Source organism: Agelaius tricolor, unplaced genomic scaffold (assembly GCF_023055355.1).
Source record: "Agelaius tricolor isolate 1412-34295 unplaced genomic scaffold, bAgeTri1.0.p SCAF_72, whole genome shotgun sequence".
Classification (NCBI taxonomy): Eukaryota; Metazoa; Chordata; class Aves; order Passeriformes; family Icteridae; genus Agelaius; species Agelaius tricolor.
The window spans coordinates 1,076,694-1,098,246 of NW_027269332.1; the positions used below are offsets into that span (position 1 = coordinate 1,076,694).

General features: G+C 41.9%; 1 protein-coding gene across 13 annotated transcripts in view; it reads right to left on the reverse strand.

Moving 5' to 3' along the window:
• SOX5 (SRY-box transcription factor 5) overlaps positions 1-21,553 on the reverse strand; it is a 608,636-nt gene that overhangs the window by 427,467 nt on the left and 159,616 nt on the right. For 10 of the 13 annotated variants that reach the window (XM_071417998.1, XM_071417994.1, XM_071417999.1 and 7 more), the window contains one exon: positions 382-440. The exons of the other annotated variants lie outside the window; for them this stretch is intronic. The gene's annotated coding sequence lies outside the window, so the exon portion shown is untranslated. The remainder of the gene's footprint in view (positions 1-381; positions 441-21,553) is intronic. 13 annotated transcript variants of the gene reach the window in all.

Sequence of the window (21,553 nt, forward strand, 5' to 3'; positions counted from 1 at the left end):
CACGAGTCCCTTAGCAAAACATTTCTTGAAATAATGCAAACACCAGCCCAGCTGTGCACACAGCACAGCTGCTACCCTCAAACCAGGCACCCTTGTCCAAGTAGCTATTTACACCAGCTCCTTACTTCCCAGCCCTTCCTGCATTTCTCAAGAAAATGCATTTCTCCTCCTGCCACAGGGAAGCCTTTCTTGCCCCTGCTGCAGGTGAGGGACCAGCAAAGCAAAGGCTTTGACACAAAAAGACTGAAGGATCAAGGAACTCAGCTGGACTGTACCAGCCCTGGACCAGGCTCATCCTCCAGAGCAGAGCCAGCACGCTGCCAATCCACATCAGCACCTCCAGAAACTCCTCCCTGGCAAGGAACAAAACACACCTCTTACCTGCCAAGTCTCCCAGCTTCAATTCTCAACTCCTCTTTACTTCCTTCTGCTTCCAAGTGCTGATGGCAGCAAGGGGAAAGAAAAGAAAAAAAACCAATCAGAGGACGAGTCACAACTATCTCATTCAAAACCCTTTCCATATTTACTGCAATTGTCCTGAGCAAAAATCTCAGGGAAGTTTCCTGGGGTTCCTGTGCTGAGTTTTCTACAGAACTCAGATCAGGCTCATAGCAAAGCTCCCCCTAAAATATGAGATGCTGAACCTGAGATCAACACCTGTGGCACAAGGAGGAAAGGGAGCTCTCGTGAAAGGAAAACTAAGCTGAGGGAAGCAGTGGGTATTAAGGAAAATTTGGGGATTAGGATTCCAGTACAGCAAGGTTCTTATTCACAAAACTGTAGGAATACATGTAACTTTATTTAATCAGACCACAGACTCACAGAGAACCCTTCAGGAGCTGCAGAGGGGAAAAAAGGAGGGAGGGACAAGTGGAAAACTGAACCCCAGTCAGCTGAAATCCATAGTTAGACTGACAGCCACTTCAGGGGACTTTGGATCACACCCAAAGTGGCAGAAGAAAAAAAGGTGCAGCAGGAACAGGGGAAATAAATGAAGGAGCAGATTAATAAGTCAAATAAATATTATTAATAGTACAACTTAAGAACGGCTGAGGAATTGCAAGGGGAGGAAGGACAGATTTTGCTTTCAGGCTCATAAATGGTGGCTTCCTCTCTCAATATCAGTGGAGCAGTTTTAGATTTACATCAGTGTAACTAAGAACAAAATCAAATTAAGGAGCACAGAGTAGCTGGAGACAAACCAAGCCTTATTGAGCGTTCCAACACTGGGAGGCACTCAGATACTATAGTGCTGAAGGCCATGCTACCACATTGATTAAATGTTTGATCCATCAGTAGGAGATTTATCCAATATGGGAGAAAACAGAGAGCTCTCACTCTAGACTACTAATCAGCTACTATTTATATTTTCTGCATGCTATAAACATATACAAAGGAGATGCTTTATAGAATTTGCAGTAATAATAACAACTCAGTTATTCCCACTCCTGAGATTAGTTCTAACAGATTTCTCCAACATTTTAAAGGTGTTTGGTAAAATTCTTTTGAAAGGAGTTTTCATAACAAAATTCTAGGACTTTCATTCCTGCTCTCATTTAGATCCTAAGGATTGGTATCAGACACTACCTAAAAAACTTCCAAACTCTAGAAGCTAAACCCAGAGCCATTTATACTATTTTTTCCTGCATGCACTATTTTTCTTGGACAAACAAGGGAGAATTTCTCTACGCCTCACTGCCAGGCTCATCGGGAGTTTTATGTGACAGTGTGAAAGTAGCAGTTTCTTTTCAACAGTTTCATGCTCCCACAAACACAGACTAGTTTCTTTCAGACACCTACTTTCACTAATGCACTGCCATTCCTTATGTCATGTCACTCTCTGTTCTAAAACCACAAACCTTAATAAAAATTAAAGCTCCAACTCAAGTAAATCTTTCTTTTATTTACTTCTAGTTTCCCCTCTAAAAGCATTGCAATGATGATATTGTACCAAAGCCCTCACCATTGGGATTTCAAATTACTTGAACATAATCCATTTTATTATGAATAAAGAAATTATTCCATGCAGCCTGCCCCTCATTTCCACACTGACTCCACAAAATCCACCAATGTGCAACAACACCAGTCACATTTCTGTGACATCTCCCCAACATGTACATGCATTTTTTCACTTTTTAGTGGATGGCCTACAGGCACAGAGAAGGGTACTGCTGGTAACCTGGGGAAATCTATTTAATCTCAAATTGTAGAGATTTATGTTTAAATAAGTGAAACAAGATTCCATCTAGTTTCTGCTCCCACAGGTAAACTTCGATTAGTAATTACTAGTTCAGTCCTTAAACTCCAACTAATAATGAGACCATTAAAAAAAAGAGACATGTTTAAAGTTTTTCTTTTGAGAAATGTCTTAAAATACAAAAAAAATTCAAGTGTCTTTAAGGAAGAATACTGATTTCTTTCCAGAGAAGACGATGTCCTTGGCTGGATTCTAGTCCAGTCGGATCCATCCAGACTGTTCAAAATGTACAACTTTAACCAGAACAGGAGGGAGCTTTTTCTACAAAGCTGGGAAGCTGTAAGGGAAAAGCTACACTTCCCATATGGAAGGTCAGTTTGTCTTTCAGATATGAACATTTACAACTTGTGTTGAACAAAGCAAGACACACGAGACACTGTCCATTTTGGAAAAGACTTGCATCCTCTTACAAGGTCTAATGACAACAAGTGCTATTATTATTATCATCATTATTAGCCCTAATCTTAAATACAGTTTCAGAAAGAAACAACATTTCCACAGCACTGCCCCATGAGTTACAGGCAGTTCTGATTCCCAGTGCTTGGTTTTAGTGGTGTCAGGAAAGATAATGTCCACAACACTGTGGAAAGGAATTTCAGGAGGTCCACCTTTATTTGAGAGCATTTGCTCAATGTCACTCAGAATCAGGCTCTTAACTCTATTACAGCAAATTTATAACTACATTACAACAAATTTATTGGTGATTACAGATTGGTAAATAGGCCATCAGGGCATGCAGGATAAAAAATTAGAGCTCAGTGTCTTGGGTGTAGCACCATTTGTACTTGAGATTTATCATCTGCTACATAGAGGAAATGGAGCAGAAAAACTTGTCTCTAAGTCACTATTTGCCTTTCTTCCATCTCCCAAAAATAAAACAACTTAAAGACATTGTGAAAGCTTCACAGTAAGACCCATGCAAAACTTTTGCCACAAAATGTAAAAATCCCTCATGCTTCATTACAAATCTGAAAAACAAGGCAGTATCTGCAAACAACTTTCACACAATCATTATGAGTGTTAAAACAGAAACTAAAGAAAAGCTCGAATATTGAGAAAGAACTCTGGTTTTAAGACTAAATTATTCAAAGTAAACTGGTTTCATATGTTGTGAAACATATGAAAATACAGGGACAAATTAATATTTTCAGAAACTGAAAACCATCTCAGTGGACAAGGACTCTGACAAACCAGTGAAAAAAAAGTAGTTTACACATCATTTTGCACAGTCACAAATTTATGTTTAATAGCAATAAGTTTTTATCTTCAGGTGCAAACACCTTGCCTCAGCAGTTGAAAACAGTTCATCATTCAACAGTAATTCAGAGGTTCTGGAAATATTTCAGAATTAGACTACAATTTATTAGATATTAGAAAAGAAACAACACAAAGCAAGTTGACCTATATTACCCATCCACAAATAAACTTTTGCCTTCCTGCTCTGTTTTTGTGGTCAGCAATGAATGTGGTCAGTCATTCCCCTCCCAAACAAGTCTGTAATTCTCATTTTTATGGTTTTTAAGTCCTTTACAGCACCCTCCAAAGGGCAGGGACCATTTCCATGCCTCCTGTCTGGGGAGTGCCGGCTGCAGCAAGACACAAGAGCATCCCCAGGTTTGCACTTCCTCCAGCACTGACAATGTGGATTTTAGCAGCCAAGAACAAAGCTGGGCACTTGGAATCTCAGAATCATTTGGGCTGGGAAGGACCCTGAAGGTTTAGGACTGGACTCTGGTCTAACACTGCCAATCCACCAATAAACCCTGCCCTCAAGGGCCATGTCTGCACATGCTGTAAGAGCCTCAGGGGATGGTGACTCCAGCATTTCCCTGGGCACCCTGCTCCCGTGCTTGACAAAATTCAAACATGCAAAAGCCTGGAAGAGCAGCTCAGGAGGCACAAACTGCACTGCTCACCCAAAAATGACAGTAACAGGCTTGAATTTTAAAATGTTTCAAGACTTGTACATGAAAAAAAGAACTCTTTGTACAAAACACTGTCCGACTTCCCACTCTGATGTTGCAGGCATGTGGCATTTGTTTAGCCTCCTCCCCTCTGACAAGAAACCATCCTCAGAGTGTACAACAACCACCCAAACAAGAGAGGGAGGAATTCAAGCCCCTCAGCAGACTCCTAAAATAACAGAAGGGCATTTACACCCTTTACTACCCTCCCAGCACAGAGGAGGTAGTTGTACAGAACATTTCTTGAATCAGATATGGCAGAAGCCCTAATATTCCATAATATTCTGGGTGAGCTTGGCTAACGGATTCAAAGGAGAGCAGAAGCAAGGCACAGACAGCCAGACTTTTAATATCCTCATCTTTTCTAGTAATGCTGTAATTGTATTTAATGTTTCACTTTGTTGTGCATTTTATTGTTGAGACTTTAAAATCATCTGGGATCCCTTTGGGATATACAGCACTATATAAATGTAAATTGTTATTATCAAATAACAATCAGTGGCCATTTAAATTATACAATAGCTACCTGATTATACTTAACCAAGTTAAAGCTCTAATAAGAAATGATTACATATAATCTAAATTAAAGATATTTTTTGCCAGCTCAAAGAACCCAAAATTTTTCACAGTGGATATGCAAGTGTCCTGCAACACCCGAGTACTGAGATCAATTAGATTTCTGTTGTTGCTTTCAATGGAGACTCCTGGCAGACAGTTAAATACCTTGACAATTCTATTTTTCTGAAGCAGCAAAACTAAGATTTATTTTGTTTCCCACAGTCATTTGAGAGAGCATTCACCTGCACGTCTAGTATTGATCCTGAAGTGTCTATATCAGTTGTTTTGGCTGTATCACCAGCTATATATACACTGTAAATCTGAGACATTATTTCAACCCAACACAGGGATCTCTGAGCTCACACTCAAGCAGCAAACTCAGTGTTTGTCCTGTCAGCTGGGCACAGTGTGGAACACACAAAAAAGCAGCTAACCTTGCCTCTCTGAGCTCAGTGTGGAACACAAAAGCAGCTAACCTTGCCTCTCTGAGCTCAGAGGTTCTGACCTGCTCCTGTGATCCATCCCCAGGGACCCAGCATCCCAAATATCCACCTTGGGCATGAAGCAGTCCATGCAGCCACAGGAGATCTATTGGGATGCTGCAGGCTCTGAAAGTGCTGTTGCCAGGCATGCCTCAAAACCCCCAAATCCTGCAATCAGCAACAAGGTACAGTGACATTTTAGCCAAAAATTCTTTTAGGATATTATTTGCTTGGCTTGGAACTGTTAGAAATCACATCCTCGGGCTTCCAATCCACTGGGGAAGAAGCTGAAAGCCCCACATGACTCTAGGATTTAAGGTTAAGAGAAGAAAGTTATTTTTGCTCTCTCTTACTACAAATACCATGAGACCAGGCCCATCCATGGGGTGTGGGTGGAAATTTGTCTTTCCTGGCAGATTTTGGGTGTCTCCTCTGTGGAATGGGGACAATGGCATTAACCTTGGCATTGATGAAAAGCACTGCAGATGGGGCTGTGTTACATTTCAATGATAACAGCTCATCTTGGGGACTCAGCATTAAAAAAAAAAATAATTCCAAAGTCAATAACCTGTTGAGAAGTGATGGTTAACCCAACTCCAACTCATTTGGGTTAAGAACACAGCCCAGGATCCCTCCAGCAGAGATGGACAGGCTGCCTTAAGGGCTGTAAAATCCTAATGGGGGCTGAAACACTCCAGCTCTAAGGAGGCAGGCTCAGGTGACAGTGTTCAAAATCTAGCGACCTCAGAAAAGTGATTAACATTAGTTAGGATGAGCCTGGTGCTGTAACCTTCATTTCAATCAGTTCTGGATTCTTCTGAACAATTTAAAAAAACAAAAATTAAATCTAAGGTTTGACATAAATTTCTCTCCTTTTCCTGCTTCCTCCCAAAAATATTTTTTTTAAAAGTGAGAAGTTGGTGAGTTGATTTTAATTGAAAAATTTACTAAAAAGCACTAATTTCAAAACAACCCCATACACTTCTTCCAGCAAGAGTATAAATATTTTGCTCTGAAGTAGGTACTTTTTTAAAAAAAGTGTTGAATTTTCATGTAAAAATTGTTTATTTTAATTTAAAATGAAAATAACTGAAGTGAGGAAAGACTGCACACACCTGAGAGCTGGGTGTTAATTCTTTAAGGCCTGGGCTAAGATGACACTGGCTGAAGATTCCCCCTCTCCAGCAATGCAAGCAACAATGACATGGCACAGACCCTTCCCATCCACTTCATGGCGTCAGTGGCATTGTGCCAGCTTGTACCAGCTGAGAATCTGGGACAGGAGCCCCAGCTGAACCAGGCACGATCCACACACAAAGCTACAGACAGCCCTCACAGCACGCTCTGTAATCCAAAAGGACAGCAAAACCAACAGATGAGAAGAAGAGATGACTATTAAAATGGAGTATAAGCATCTGTTGCAAAGGGACAAACCTGAGGAAAAGCAAAAAAAAAAAAAGCAAGGCATGGATGTCTTGAGTTCTAGGCTCCCAGCTAATAACTCACCTTTTTTTGGAGTCAGGATGGAAGTAGAAATTTAATAAATTATAAAACCCCAGTAGTGTGGTTTTATTATATTATAAATCAATTATATTATACTTATTTATAAATTATATCAATTATATTATATTTATTTATAAATTATATTATATTTATAAAATAATTATATTTATATTATATTATAAATTAATAAAACTCCAGTAGTGTAAGAGCACAGTAACGAAAATTTGATTTTAAAATCTGATTTTAAAATTTTATTTTATTTTAAATAAATTTTAGCTAAATTTTATTTTAAACTGTTTCCCACTGGTGCCTCCTGCTAGCTGGAGGACCCTGCCAGCAGTCCCTGGGCTGCACAGGGTGGTGGATGATGGCACCCCTGTCCTGAGCCTTTTGTGTGGCAGAGTTTGGTGTTTCCTGCAGCGTGTGAGCAGAGCAGGGGGTGCCATCCATCCCTGCAGCCACGCTGGGGAGTTGCTGGCTGGGCCAGGGTGACACCCCAGGCCAAGGGAGCAGGGCAGGGTGGCATGAGCCCCAAATTGAGGTTCCTCTGGTTCCTCTGCCTGCCACAAGGAATTGCCATGGATCAAGGGCAACGCACAATCAGACTGGGAGTAGCCGGGGGGTGACAAGCAGCACTTGCAGGATCCCATAATGAGGGGGCAAGGCTGCTTCACTGGAGCCGCTTCACTCAATTAGTGCGCAAGGCTTTTAATGCTGCTCTGCACAACCACAGCAATTTTGATTACTTAGAGCTAAGTCTCCATTTAGAATGAGTCAGAAGCTGAAACATCTTTTTTTTTTTTTTTTTTTTCTTTTAATATAATTTATCTCCAGAGTATTCAAATAGCAATAAGCTGACCGAAGGCTGGAAACACTAACCTCTGTTTGTGGCCAAGTGGAGTTGAAATATACTTCTTAAAGTAAGTTTAAAGAGTATCTATTCTAGCAAATGAAACTGATAAAAAGGCAGCAAGTAATCAATATTGTGCCAGAAGTAAGGGCCAAATTTTGCTCTTTTTCACTGTAACTTAATTGAATCTTTGAGAGGGGATTTTGGTAGAACAGCCAGAATTTCATGACAATACACAAAGAGCAGTAGCATTCTTGGCTAGCATCCCCCTGTGCTAGGCTTACAATTCCTAATGTGATTGATTCTGTTAGCCAAAGACCAAAACTGGAATACCTCCTGAGTAGGAGGTAAAACCTTTTTTTTTCATTTAGCATTGGTTTTAGTTTGTGTTTAGTAAGTGCAATTTAATCCCAAGAAACTCAAACAAATCTGAGCAAAGTCTGATAATATGAACAAAGTTTTATTTTTGCTACTTTTGGTCGAAACCTGAGTTTCCACTGTTAAAAAGGAGAATGGTACAAATAACTGTGGATTAAGGAAAATTTTGCTGGGCAAAAGAACATGCTGCCAGCAGTGTAAAAATAGATTCTGTAAACAAGATGCTACTGTCAAACCCTCCTTACCATTGCACCTTAGTGATTCAAGTATTTGCTGAGATCAGGACCTGAACTTAAATCAAATATGATTTGGAGCAAGGACCTGTGTGCACCATACTCATATCTGCCATAACCAGAGGTACATCAGGATCTCCTTATCAATATTTTCAGCCCAAGTTCTGGATAAGCCCTTACACATTCCCTGGCATTGGGAGTGGAGCTCAGAGAGCTGTTCCACAGGGAATAGCCTGCTCACACTCCTACAGAATAATTCTGTTTCTCCCTCCATGACCATCTATGTATGTCTAGATGGACTAAGAATGGCATGCAAGGTGAAGAAAAATTCCATCCAAGACCTTCCTTTAGTTTAGGAAGGAAGAGGATAAGGACATGAATACCTATGAGCAGCCCTGAGCACTAGACTGTACAGTTAATGAGTCTTCTTGGCAATCTCAAGAAATCAGAATACTTTGTTTCATGTGCATTGAAATGAATCATTTTGATGCTCAGAATTTTATTTTCATCTTTATTTTGGCTGAAACTACTTATCAGATTTGACCCAAATTCCTGAAAAACTTCCGCTGCTTAGAAACTGAATTTTTTGGACGCATAAATTTGTTTCTGTGGGAAAAATCTTTACCAAATATGCAACATTTCAGTACTTCATCAGGATTTCTTATGAGTGGGTGGAGGGGACTGGGGGTGCATGCTGCAGCTGAGAGAAAGGGATTCCTTACCAAAGAACCAAGAGGGATTATTTATCCCCCACACTCCTCCATAGATCTGACCCAGTGCAAACTGTATTTTTCCACTGGCCTCCAAAGCACCCAGCACCCAAACCAACAAACCAAATGTCTCCTGCATTAAGGACACAGAGTGGATGCAGGCTTTGCCTAAAGCACAGAACCAGGAACATTTTCAGCTGCTTCATTTCCCAGCTCCACTACAGCTATGTATGTATAATTTATTTAAGATTTGACTCGGCAGGGTAGCTGCATGCAATCAGCATACTGTTTTTGTGAAGGTTCCCCCCTATTGCCCCTTAGACAGATTTTAACTGTCAGTATATTGGCCTTTTGAATTTTTGTTTTCATAATACCATAAGCTATTTGAACATACATTATTATATACTAATCACTGCTTGTCCAATTTTTTTTTTTTTGAGTCTTACAGGCGACAGCAGAGAACAAGAAATGCAATTTAGTTGGAACTTCAAAGCAATGTTTCACTATCATCCAAACTGGAGGTCTTTTATGCCTCTCTCACTATTTGGTTTTAAAAGTGAAAGGAAACCAGTTGCTTAAATTTGTTCTTTCAAATTTGCACCCACTTCCCACTCTCAAAGGAGGGGCTTTATGATAATAGATAGGCTGATCTCGAGATCAATCACAGATAGAGATATATTTACTGTCCTCACATAGTCATAGTATTGCTTACATACATGAATTAAAGATTGCCTAAATCCTGCCTTTGAACACTTCCAAACTTTAAAAAGATAGAGATCTGTATTTGAATTTCATATCCATCTCATATCTCTATAGTGGGATGAACAAAACCACTCAATTCAATCACACCTGAACTCTACAAAGACTGGATCTTTCAAGATTTCCTATCATCATGTGGACTTGTGTACATAACAAACCAGCCCCAAAAGCTAATACAGAACAGTTCCACTCCACACTCATCCTTATTTCTTTTCAGGAGTGCCTCTGTAAAGCTGAGCTTTGTTTTTGAAGTGGATTAAGGTACACTCCATGTGGCATTTTTAGTGGGGAAGCAAAGTGCCACAACAGGAACCAGTGCAGAAAAATATTCAATTGCATAGCCAGGCTTGTCCATTAATGGCCTAATACAGGGCAAGCCTGAATAATGTCCTCAGTTACAGTGAGATTCTGGGTGCTCAATGAAAACATTTCAGTGAAAAATTCAGTGGTCCACAGGTGCAAAAGGTTCTATTCCTGTAGATGCTACGAAGGGTTACTCTATAAATTTAAATACCCAAATCAGCCAGATTCCCTATTTTTAAACTTAAATCCCTTTGCTATACATGCAGTGGAAACAGCATCTTAGTCAGGAAAGGCATAATAGACTTCCACTTTCCATGCAATAGCTCTCCAACCATTCCTAGCACCCTGGTTCCCTCTTCTCCTTCACCCCCTTTCTCCCTTCTTTTTGACCAAACAGTCCAGTCTGGACATGAGACAGCTCTTGTTAAAATCCACTTAGTTTTGTGAAAAGAAAAAGAAAATAAAGTCTTCCAAAGAAAATTTTTAAAAGGAAATCAACAAAGCCTTAGAGATTTTACTAAGAAACCTTCAATAAAGCAAAACTATTTTAAACTTTGACACAATAGGAAAAGTTCATGCGGGTGGAACAATTGGTAGTAGAGCAGAGAACGAGAAACTGAAAAGGTTAAGGTTTTCCTGGACAAAAATCATAACTCAAACACACACTCAGGGGGACAGTTATACATATGCTTTTGAACAAAAACTCTAACCTGGCATGATTAATTTTGGCCTTAGCTTTGTCAAAATATTGAAGTCCATATGGCACAAAGCAAATAATTTTACATTTTTATTTTAAACCCCTGTGTTTTTCTCATCGATTCCCTTCCCTTCCACCACACACACTGGCAGCCGCTACCAATTCGCCAAATGCCAAATCAACCCTGCAAGCTGGCTGGCACGAGAGCTCTACAATGCTGGCACAGGCTTCCCTGTGCAGGGGGATTCTCTCTGAAACCCTGTGGCACATCCAAGCATCCCTGCCTAGCAGCTGAGCACCCTGTCTGTCCCACTCACAGCAGCAACAGGGTGCCCTGGCTGTGAGCGTGCTGCCCATTTCATCAGCCCAAATCAAATCAAATCAAACAGCTTCCCTTCGCCCCAGTGCACCCATTCCCCTCCCAAAGAATCAGGGCTCTGCAGTATCCCTGTGCCCAGCAATGGACAGGGATTGCACCCGTTCCCCTTCCAAATTTTCAGTGCCCTGCAGTATCTCTGTGCCTAGCGTTAGATAAGGGTTGCTGCTACAAAACACAGGATGCAAATCACTGCAATGTGAGTAAGAACAAGGAGAAAAAGACATCACTCAGGCAGGCTGAGCAAACTCCTGCAACTGCAGCTACCTCCACAGAACACTGGGCCTTGCGTGGAGCAAAAGGTGCCACTCCTTTACCTCTCATCCATGGAATCATCAGTGGGCTGGAGGAAAATCAGGAACACTGAAGGCTTTGCTGACCCTGTCAGGATCCAAACTAGTATTTGAGGCTCAAATATTAAATAATTCACTTTGATGAGCCTGTTTGTGTTTTCCTGTTAGGACCACAGTGGAGGCACAACCAACACTGAAGAAGACCTCAACCATCTGCAGCTCTTAATTGTCCTCCAGCCCAGCCTTTTATACCCTGCTGCTGATGCCCTGCACCTGTGTGTCCTCTGTGCCCTCTGGGGTTGGTCAGTGCCCCTGGGCACTCCAGGGCTCGTTCCCTTCAATGCTGCTCACCTGTGCTGCACAGCTGGAGCCAATGAGGGATGATTGGGCACAGCCCCACCCCAATCACCACACACTCTGTGCCTACAATGTTTTCCCTATGGTTTTTCTCTATATTAGAGCATGTTTCTTTAATATATGGCATTATATATATACATATGTATATACACACACATATATTAACATATTTTAGTTAATGTTTCTTTAGAATATAGGAGACTAGATTCTTTAAATAAGCAATTAATACTGTTTTTAGACAAAGATCAAGACTGGGAAATGGACAGGCTAGAATGCTCTATTGAACCAAAGGTTCACATACATTCTACATCATTTTCTACACGTGTACACTAAGTTCATGGCCAGACATGAAGCCCACCTCCCAGTGTGATCAGTGACCTCTGCAGCTACAAGAACTGTGCTCAGGATCTTCCACACAGCCCTGATGACAAGACCAAAATAATACTTCTTTTTCCCTCATAGCAGACACAGTCCTTCATCTGTGAGAGGCTGTTTTGAGGGAGGTCTGGAGCATTTCTGACAAAGCCACATTTCTGGAGCTGCAGCACACAGGCTGGAGGAGACTCTAAGGAAAGGCTGTGCAGCCACAGTTGCTCAGAGCCCTCACCTCAGCCCAGCATCTTTCACCTGAGCATAAATAACTCCACCTACTGCTGTTCCCCTGAGATGTACTGAGGAACCATGGGACTGAGTGAGGGCACCAGCAGTGACCCATCACACTGAGGACACAGCCTGCCCAGGGTGGCACCACCTGGAGATCCCCAAGTGTGGGACTCTCCCTCTTGGGGTGATTCCACCTCTCTGCAGCCCTGCTGGGAGGTGATCAAGGAAGAGCTAAGGAGCTGGTTGTGATTTGATCACTCCCTGCCATGGCATCAAGGCCAGTCACAATCGCTCTGTCGCAACCAAGCTGAGAACTCCTCTGCAAAATGGAGAGGGGAAACTGCTCTCTTATCCCTGCACAACCACGAGACACTGCCTGAGCCTTCCCACACTACCAAGTTTCTGTTGGAGCAGCAACTCCAGCTAACAAATGTAACTTTACCAACAGTAAAACAAGCTAATAGCTGTGCGTGCTGGGGGACTAATGCGGTGAGCCATTTAACGCTGCACTAAATAGCCTGGCTTGGTTCTCTCTGCCAAGTGCTGAACTGAGAATTGCAACTGCAGGAGCAGCCCCTGATTCGTTACTTAAAGGGGGTCATTGCTCATAGGGTGGGGAAGAGGAAGGAAGGGGGGAATATCAGACAACTCTAAACGTTCAAAGCCGACAGAAGGTTGCACTCCTGAGAGAGGCAGTATTTAGTTGAAAGCCTGACAAAGCTCTGCAGCTGGGAGGCCTGTGGTGGTTTTACTCCACACTAAAAAACTTGCCATAAGATACTTGTAACCTGTATAATAGGCTTGGTGGAAATGGGGAAGCTGGGAATGAAAGGAAGGTGAAAACATCTTGCTAATAACGCTGCGGTTTCGTTTCAACTGGCCCTCAAAACCATACACCATGCAGGCTGCCAGCACAGCAAAGCAGCAGCAACACAAATAAGCTGTTTTCCCACCTACTCTTCCTGAAAAAAAAAACCCACAAAACTCCCCGACAGATCTGATTGCAAGGGACATCACTTAAAAACTTAAAATGATACAACAAAACAAGCCCAAATTTACAGGGCACCTCTGCAGAGGGAGAGCTTTATTCCTGGATGTTAGAACCCTAAAACAACCGTTTTCTCTAATTTCTGCCATCACTCAGATTGGCCTTGAATTACCTCCTGATAGGCCTCCCATGTGCTTGCAGATGAGAGAGTGTAATGGGGATCTGTTAATTAACTAGAAGCAAAGTTGCACGGTGGGGATCAAACACTGGATGCGTCCTAAAACTCCCACAGAGAAGATGAAATGCAGCGCAAACTTTAAAGACTTCCCGTCATTAGCCAAGACCTTGGCTGCTCCTGGCCCAGACCCCTCCTGTTCCAGAGAACAATGAGGACAATGATGGCAGGAATGAAATAGTGCAGCAAGGAACAAAGGAATTAGCTATTTACCCACAGAGAGAGAAAGGAACAGAGGGGCAGGGGGGAAGGGGGAAGGGAACTTGCTTTTTTCCTAGGGTTTCTGTCTACTTTTAATTAATTTAGGGCTGCCAGGGACTTGCACGCAGAGCACGCCCAGGAGCATTGTGTTAGAGCTCAGTGTTAATGCACGGAGCATCCACTGTTTGCTGCCAGGCTGCAAGGAGAAGGAGCTGGGGCACAGGGGCAGTGGGGAAGGAGGAGAGGAGCTCTTCCCTCTTCAAAGCTGCTTGAAAGAGCCAGGCAGAGATGAGCAAAAGGTTGTGCTGCTCTCTAAGTTCTCTGAACCTGCTTCCATGCAGGCTGTTATTCTCTAAAGGAGCTGCAGGAAGGGCGCTCTGGGCACTGGAATGAAAGGGAGGGCTCTAGGACAGGGACGTGCAGGTGAGGTGACAGCAAGTGCCATGGATCCAAAGGGACAGGTTTAATGGGCTTCCTCCAGTGCCCCAGATCAAGGGAGATGGGGGCTGGAGGCTCACAGCCCAGCAGGGCTCTGAACACACAGCCAGCCTCACTGCCCTGGCCTTCCACAGGGCACCACAGGGGCAGCCAGCCATGCAGCAGTGCCACAGATAAATGCTGTCCCCAGCTTCCATGAACTGAAACTCCAGCTGTGGCTAGGCTGTGCCTATCCCTCAGAAAATGGGGACATGGCATCAGGCTGAGACCTTGCCATAGAGGCACCAGGGGGCAAGACTGGGTACCCTAAAACACCCAAGCTGGCATGGCAAGCCTATGTTTGAGTTTGACTGGCTCATTTCAGTACCAAATGATAATTTCCCTCGTCTTACTTTGCATCTAAAAAAACCCCAAAAAAAGACAACCAAAAAAAAAACACCAAAAAACCAAACCAAACAAAGAAACCCCAAAAACCCCCAAACTAACCATGAAACAAAGCAAATTTCAAAAAACAAACAAAAATCCAAACAAGTGAACCCAAAACACACACACAAAACCCCAAAACAAAACAAACCTAAACAAACCAAAAAAAACCCACAAAAACCCAAAAAACCCAAACGAACCATGAAACAAAACAAATTCCTAAAAACAAACAAAAATCCAAACAAACAAACCCCAAAACATACACACAAAACCCAAAACAAAACAAAAAAAACCTAAACAAACCAAAAAGCCCCCTTTGTCAGATGGCTGTTTTCAAGAAGCCTGAACCCCAGGATGCAAAGCAGCACTGCATTTCCACTGAAAAAGTCACACTGCACAAGGAGACCCTGCATTAAGAATCTACAGCTTCCCCCCCAAAACCATCAGACCTCAGAGCGTGGGGCAATGGGTGCATCATGAGAAGCTCAAGGGAGCAGCCTAATCCTCCTAGCAGGGTCTTTGTGAATGCTTCTCTTGGGCTTTTGTCTCTCTTGAAGAAGGGGCAGGAGAAGCAAAGGCTCCACTGAAAAATACAAGTTTGCCTCTGATCAGGTTTATTCTTGGTCTAAACAGCAGCCCTAGGCAGAAGTGGTTTCAGTCTGTGCTCTGCACATGACTGCTTTGATAAGGAATGAGATCAGGAAGGGGAGCCCCAGGTGAGGATGAAGCATTTACACTATTTTCTGGTTGCTTAGGAGAATATTGGTGGAGGTGTCAGTCTTTTTCAGAGGTAAGAGCAAATTGCACTACTCCGTTTTAAAAACAAGAGGCATAACCATTTGGCTTCCAGACAACCTGTTCAGAAGAATCAGTGTGTGCTTCACAGCTCAGCAAAAGAGACAACACCTTCTAGGCTTGCAGTTAACAGGACCAAAACAGCAGCTAAAGAGCCCACTGCACATCAGGCACGTTTGGCCATGAAGGAGAAAAACACAGAAAACTTCCCTGGCATTTGGTCCCCTCACCAGAGAATGAGGGCAGGGGACAGTGAGGAAAAGTCCTTTGATACCATACCAAGTCTCTCAGTCTCTCAGCACTGTCCTACCTCAGCTCCACAGGTAGGAAATAAAAGGTGAGGGGAAGGTTGGATAATTTCATATCTGGTCTGAAGCATGATAAAATATATCCAGCTATGTTTTCAAAGGGGGAAGTGATGTATGTTTTTTCAGAGAGCATCTAATTCCTGTGTCAGAGAGTGATGTTTTCACATAACTAGCAGCATTTATGATTGCTTACATATCATTCAGCCCTAACTAAACTGAACTACTCAAATATCAAACTCAAATATCTTGGAGAACATCTCACTGTTCCTCCACTCTTCTCTTCCAGCAGCTCCTGCTTCTTCCCCCAAAAACTGTTTCCCATTACTTAGAAGACATTGCCATCATGATTTCTCTGTGTGATTACATTTTCCTCTACCAAAGAGATCCAGAAAAACACCTGGATATAAAAAGAGAGAATAAAGGGGACTGACTTTATGGAATTTGTTCAGATCTCAAGCAGAACACTCAAGATTGTCACTCCAAAGGGAAAATTGTTCTAACATGGCACAAATACATGAGATTAATCCTTACCAAAAGGACTAAAGCAAAAAGTAACAGAGTCCAGGTTGCAAATTCTTTGCTTTTATGCACCTCTGACAGGAAAATGACTGTGTTAGAATAAGTGATTTTTGAAAAATCTGTTTTATTAATTCATTTGGCTTCTAACACAGAGAGAATCATCCCATCACAAAATCTGCCAAAAGGTTCAGTTATTATTAGCCTCTAAGATGCAAGCTAATTGCTTTCTGTGTTTTTCACCAAAACCAGCTGGGATCCTGAGGTTCACCAAAAGGATACTGCACATGCTCAGAAATTTGCCTGTCCTGAAGATTTCTTATCACAAATTTGACATTATTCTTCCCCAGTGTAAAATCTGAGGCTTCCATCCTACAGAGACTTCTCAAGCCTGTGACTCTGCATGTCAGTAGTCTTGCTGAAGGTAGAGAGACAATTCATGTGCATAAACCAACATGTGAACTTGCCAAGCCTTTGCAAAATCACAGTAAATACTACAGACTTTGCCACAACTGCCTGAAATGAAATCCCTTTTCCAAGAAACATATCTGACAGAATTTTTGTGGAGAAATAGTTGGGTCTCTCTTCTTTAAAATAATTATTGAAACAGATCTCCAAATGTTAGTACTGCACAATCTCTCTAGTTTTATCTATCTCTTCCTTCCTTGAAGCCAGTTAAAGTTGAAGGTAGTCCAGAAAAGCCAAGAGGGTTGACTTTTACACTCCAGCAACTCTCTGCTGCCACTGCTATTTCTTGAGAGAACAGCATCTTCACACAGTTTTCTTTGGAACAGGCACTCTCTGCTCCAGTTTATTCTGAGAGCAAGAGCAGGGAGAACATGCTTGATGCTTGTTCAGGGTTGGAGTTCAGCAAGCTGGTTCTGCTCAGGGCATGGTCAAAGAGACACCAGAGCAGGCTCAAGTGACAGGCACAGCTCTGGCTGGCACTTGATTGTCTTTTACATCAAGGAGGAAAAATGTGAATGGTTTAATCTTGATTGACTCATTTTACTCCTCTAGTTTGTCTCTTAGAAAGAATTGGTGAGAAAGAGATTAAATTAGCTGCACAGATAGACAGTACTGCAGCACAGAAGAGAGCAAGGTTCACCCAGCTTTTCCAGACAAAAAACCCAGCATTCCTATTTTAAAGGGTATGATCCTCAGCCTGCTGACATCCTCCAATGAGCTGAGGACTCTGCCTCATTTTTCAGCACATATCCTGCACAGCCAGGCCTCACATTTGCTCAAGCAACATATTCTGCACACCTCCACATGAGCATATCCAATGAACATATTCTTCATTTCTCTGTAAGTGGAAGCAATCCCACTTTATAAAAATCAGCAGTACAGAGGTCTCTTCCATCTCTGAAATGACAAATCACTACAATGCAAGTCTTATCAGTGCTACTGCCCATTTCTGTTATCTATTCCAGCCATAGTAGCTCACCAAACCTTTTGCTGGCTGGTTTGGAAGGTAGCCTCTCCTTCTCCTTTGTGTCCTGAGCCAAAGCAATGCTGTAGAGGTACCAGCAACAGGACATTGTGCTTTATTTTCCCATGGCACAGGCATGATGGGCCTGAGATTTCAGCTAAGGTTTTCTAGAGAATCATGGAAGGACTTCAGGTTCAAAGGGACCTCAAAGATCATCTCATTCTACCCCCCTGCCATGAGCAGGGGCACCTTTCGTTGTCCCAGGTTTTCCAGAGCCCCATCCAACCTGGCCTTGGACACTCCCAGGAATGGGGCAGCCACAGCTTGACATGACCCCTATCAACCTCTTATATGTCAAAGGGCTGGGTGGCAAACTTGCAGGAACTGTCCCTCTTGTAACTAAATAATGTAAATTTCATTAGAGGTGAGCAAACATAATTATCAAATGAGAAAGGTCCAGATTCCAGGCTGACATGCAATTTCACCTTCTTTTCTCTTCCCCCAAAAATCTTTTTTCAAGCGAGGGTATTGTCATGAAAAATTGTTGTTTTGACAAACACACAATCTTCTTTAAAACAAAAATATGTGTTTTTTGACTACTTGACAGCACTGCTTATAAAACATTGCCATACATTTGCTGCAGCTACATGTGGGCCTAGGACTAAATATAGAGTTTATTTTTCAGAGTTGTCAGTGCCCACCACCTCACCCTCTCCTAAATGCGGAGGTGAGCACACACTGCAGCACGGTGAGCCAGCTCACCCATGGTGTATGTGCACTTCATCATGGGCAGTATTTATAGAGCACTGCATGCCTCCAGTGACTTGCCTATCTTCTCCTGAGTCTCATTTTTATAGGGCTGCTGAGAAAAAAACCAACCCAAACAACAAAAAAGCAGCTACAAAAAACCAAACCAAAACCACGGCTTACAAGCACAGGGAGAGACTATTAAAGGCAGAGGTCTCTCATATAAGCACAACATATGATTGGATACTATTGTCTGGATTAGCAGCTTTATAACCTAGCCAAGCCTCAGGGCTACAATTATCTGGTTGCATTAAACTGAAATCACCTGCAAACCTCGCAGTGAGTGAACCCTTGGAAGTGTCTAAGCTGCTGGTTCGCACTTGCAGGCAAAACAAAATTCACCAGTGGTGAAGAGATGAACAAACACCACAGTGTGAGATTTTCAGCTAATGTTTCTAATTTTGCTTCAAAAGGAAGGTCCTTCCATTGCTTTTGGCTCTTGTTTGAAATACTTTCCAAATATAGCATCATAATAAGCAAAGGATAAGAAGATGAAAGTCACAAAAATAGCTACTACCAATTTGCCCTTTTATAAACATTTTCATGCCATTAATTTTGGAATTAAGGTTTGTTCTAAGGAGGAACCAGATAAGACAGCACTCCTATGATTCCTGTTGGTCCCAACTCTGTCAAGAGCTTGAAGGTTCTCAAACTACATTTCAGTTTTGAAGAGAAACCTTCCAACAATAATTTCTTCCTTTGTACTTCCATCTCTTTCTCCTAGTAATTGACCAGGTGCCACAGAAACGCCACAGAAACAGGAAAAAGCAATATCTAGAACCTGAGGTTTTTGCTCCACAGAACTTCCACAGCCTTGCAGTCTATCAAATAACCAGACCCAAAAGGAATGGTCATTTTGGACTCTCTGAGCAGCTCTCACTCCAGGCACTCCCTTCCATCTACAGTTCCCTCTGGTTACACAGATGGACACAAAGAGCTCACACCACCAGCTGTTGTATATCAAGATTTACCAGGAGTTTTACTAAAGTAAAGCTGTGAGCTGATGGATGGAACTATAATCAGGTTACACTGATAAGAAGGAAGCCAAAGATAAGAAATTCAAGCTTGTGTGGTCCTAAAAGTTGCCTAAAAGATTGAGGCTCCTCTGCCCTAGAAATGGAACCACCTGTAGCATGTGAGCAGAGCTCTGTATTTTAGGGAAGCACACAGACACTGAGCTACCTCCCAGCCTTCTGCACACCTGTGAGCAAAAGACACTTCTTACAAGACAATTATGCAAAATCATCAATAAAGCCGTGAGGATGGACAATTACATTCATGTTGTAGGATGAGTGTAGTTACCTACACCCATAAGTGAGAGTAGCAGGGGTTTATTACATACCATAGCATGAGAAGCTCTGCTAAAGCACCAGTAAAAAGTCAATAATTACAGAGAAAGTGACATTTGAAGAACTACTCAGGTACTGCTGTGTGGGAATTAATGGTACTATTTTTACTGCTGATCTCTATGAATCTTCAGTTTCTCTGGGCTGGAATATGGAAGTGGGAAGAAAACTTCTAACTAAATTAATTTCCATGCAAAGTTTAGAGACAGTCTGGAAGATGTTCTTTAAAAACTAACAATGAAATTTGAAATAACTTAAACTGAACTAATTGATTTTGGATTTTCTCCATGTTGAAAGCTATTTTCTGATATAGAGTTGAGGAGAAATGTTTAATGTGGATATGACTGGTAAATGCTACTATACTTTTATACCAGCATCACTTTTTTTTTCTTGAAAATTAATTTCTTGCCTGAAAAGGATTAAAATAATTTTCCTTTAAAGGAAGCTTTGCTAGATTGCTGCTCTATCTACACTGCACCATCCAGTTGTGTATTTATGTCATGACTTGCAAAAGCTTTTCAAGGCACTCCTAAATGTGCTTTGAGCAGATGGGGCAAGGTAATGCACGGCATTTTGTCAGCACAGACACATGCTGATTCTGACGCAAAAGTGACATCGTGGTGTAAGGATTTCACATACATTTCCATATGCTTAAATTGTTTCAGCCTGCACGGTACTCCAGCATTCCTTTTAGGATAACAACACTATTTAAACTACATTTTTTTCCCATTTATCTTCTCATTATCAGAATCCATATTTCATTCCAAATATAGTTGCTTGGGTATGCAGGGGGAAAAATACAGATCAATCAATAAATCAATCAATCAACCTTCTCATAATCCAATGTACTGACAAAGCAGGTAACTCCTAAGCCACACGAGGCATGAAGGGGATGTCTCACACAAATAACAGGTACCCCAGAGAAGAGCCACACTCCTGCTCTGCTGTGACAAGTTCCATCCAAGTTCCATCAGTGTGGCATTTTCAGGGTCCCCATCGTTGGGAGGAAAGATGAATCTGACTCCATGTTCTTATAAGGCTAATTTATTATTATATTATATTATGCTATACTAAAACTATAGTAAAGACTAGAGAAAGGATACAGACAGAAGGCTAAAAAGATAATAATGAAAATTTGTGACTCTTTCCAGAGCCTCAACACAGCTTGACCCTGATTGGCCATTGAGTCAAAACAATTCACATGAAAACAATGAAACAACCACCTGTTGGATAAACAATCTCCAACCACATTCCAAAGCAGCAAAACACAGTAGAAGCAGTCAGATAATTATTGTTTTAATTTTTCTCTGGATTTCTTCTCCAGCTTCCCAGGAGAAGAAATCCTGGGGAAGGGATTTTTCAGAAAATATCATGGTGACACATCAGAGCTATCTGAATGCGTGCTCCCTGCTTGACCGACTGCAATAGTGCTGTCCTCTGCCTCTGCCAGCCACTTATTTGATTTCATTTCTCTTTCACAGGTCAGTACTACTCTCTTTTGCTCTCTATTTCTGACCTGAGGAAAATGACACGTCTCATCTGGACTAGAAAGGAACAGTTCAGTTTAGGTCAAGCTTAGCCAGCAAAGCCCTCTTTCTGTGGCTCAAATGCAGCCTGAGCTTTTACTTCAGCAGGATACAGTTGTAACAACAGCATTATCCTCTGTTTAAAAGAGAAAGAGAGATATAGGCAGAGGATCTAAGTGGTTCTAGCTAAGCTCACCTTAACCATGACTTCCCAG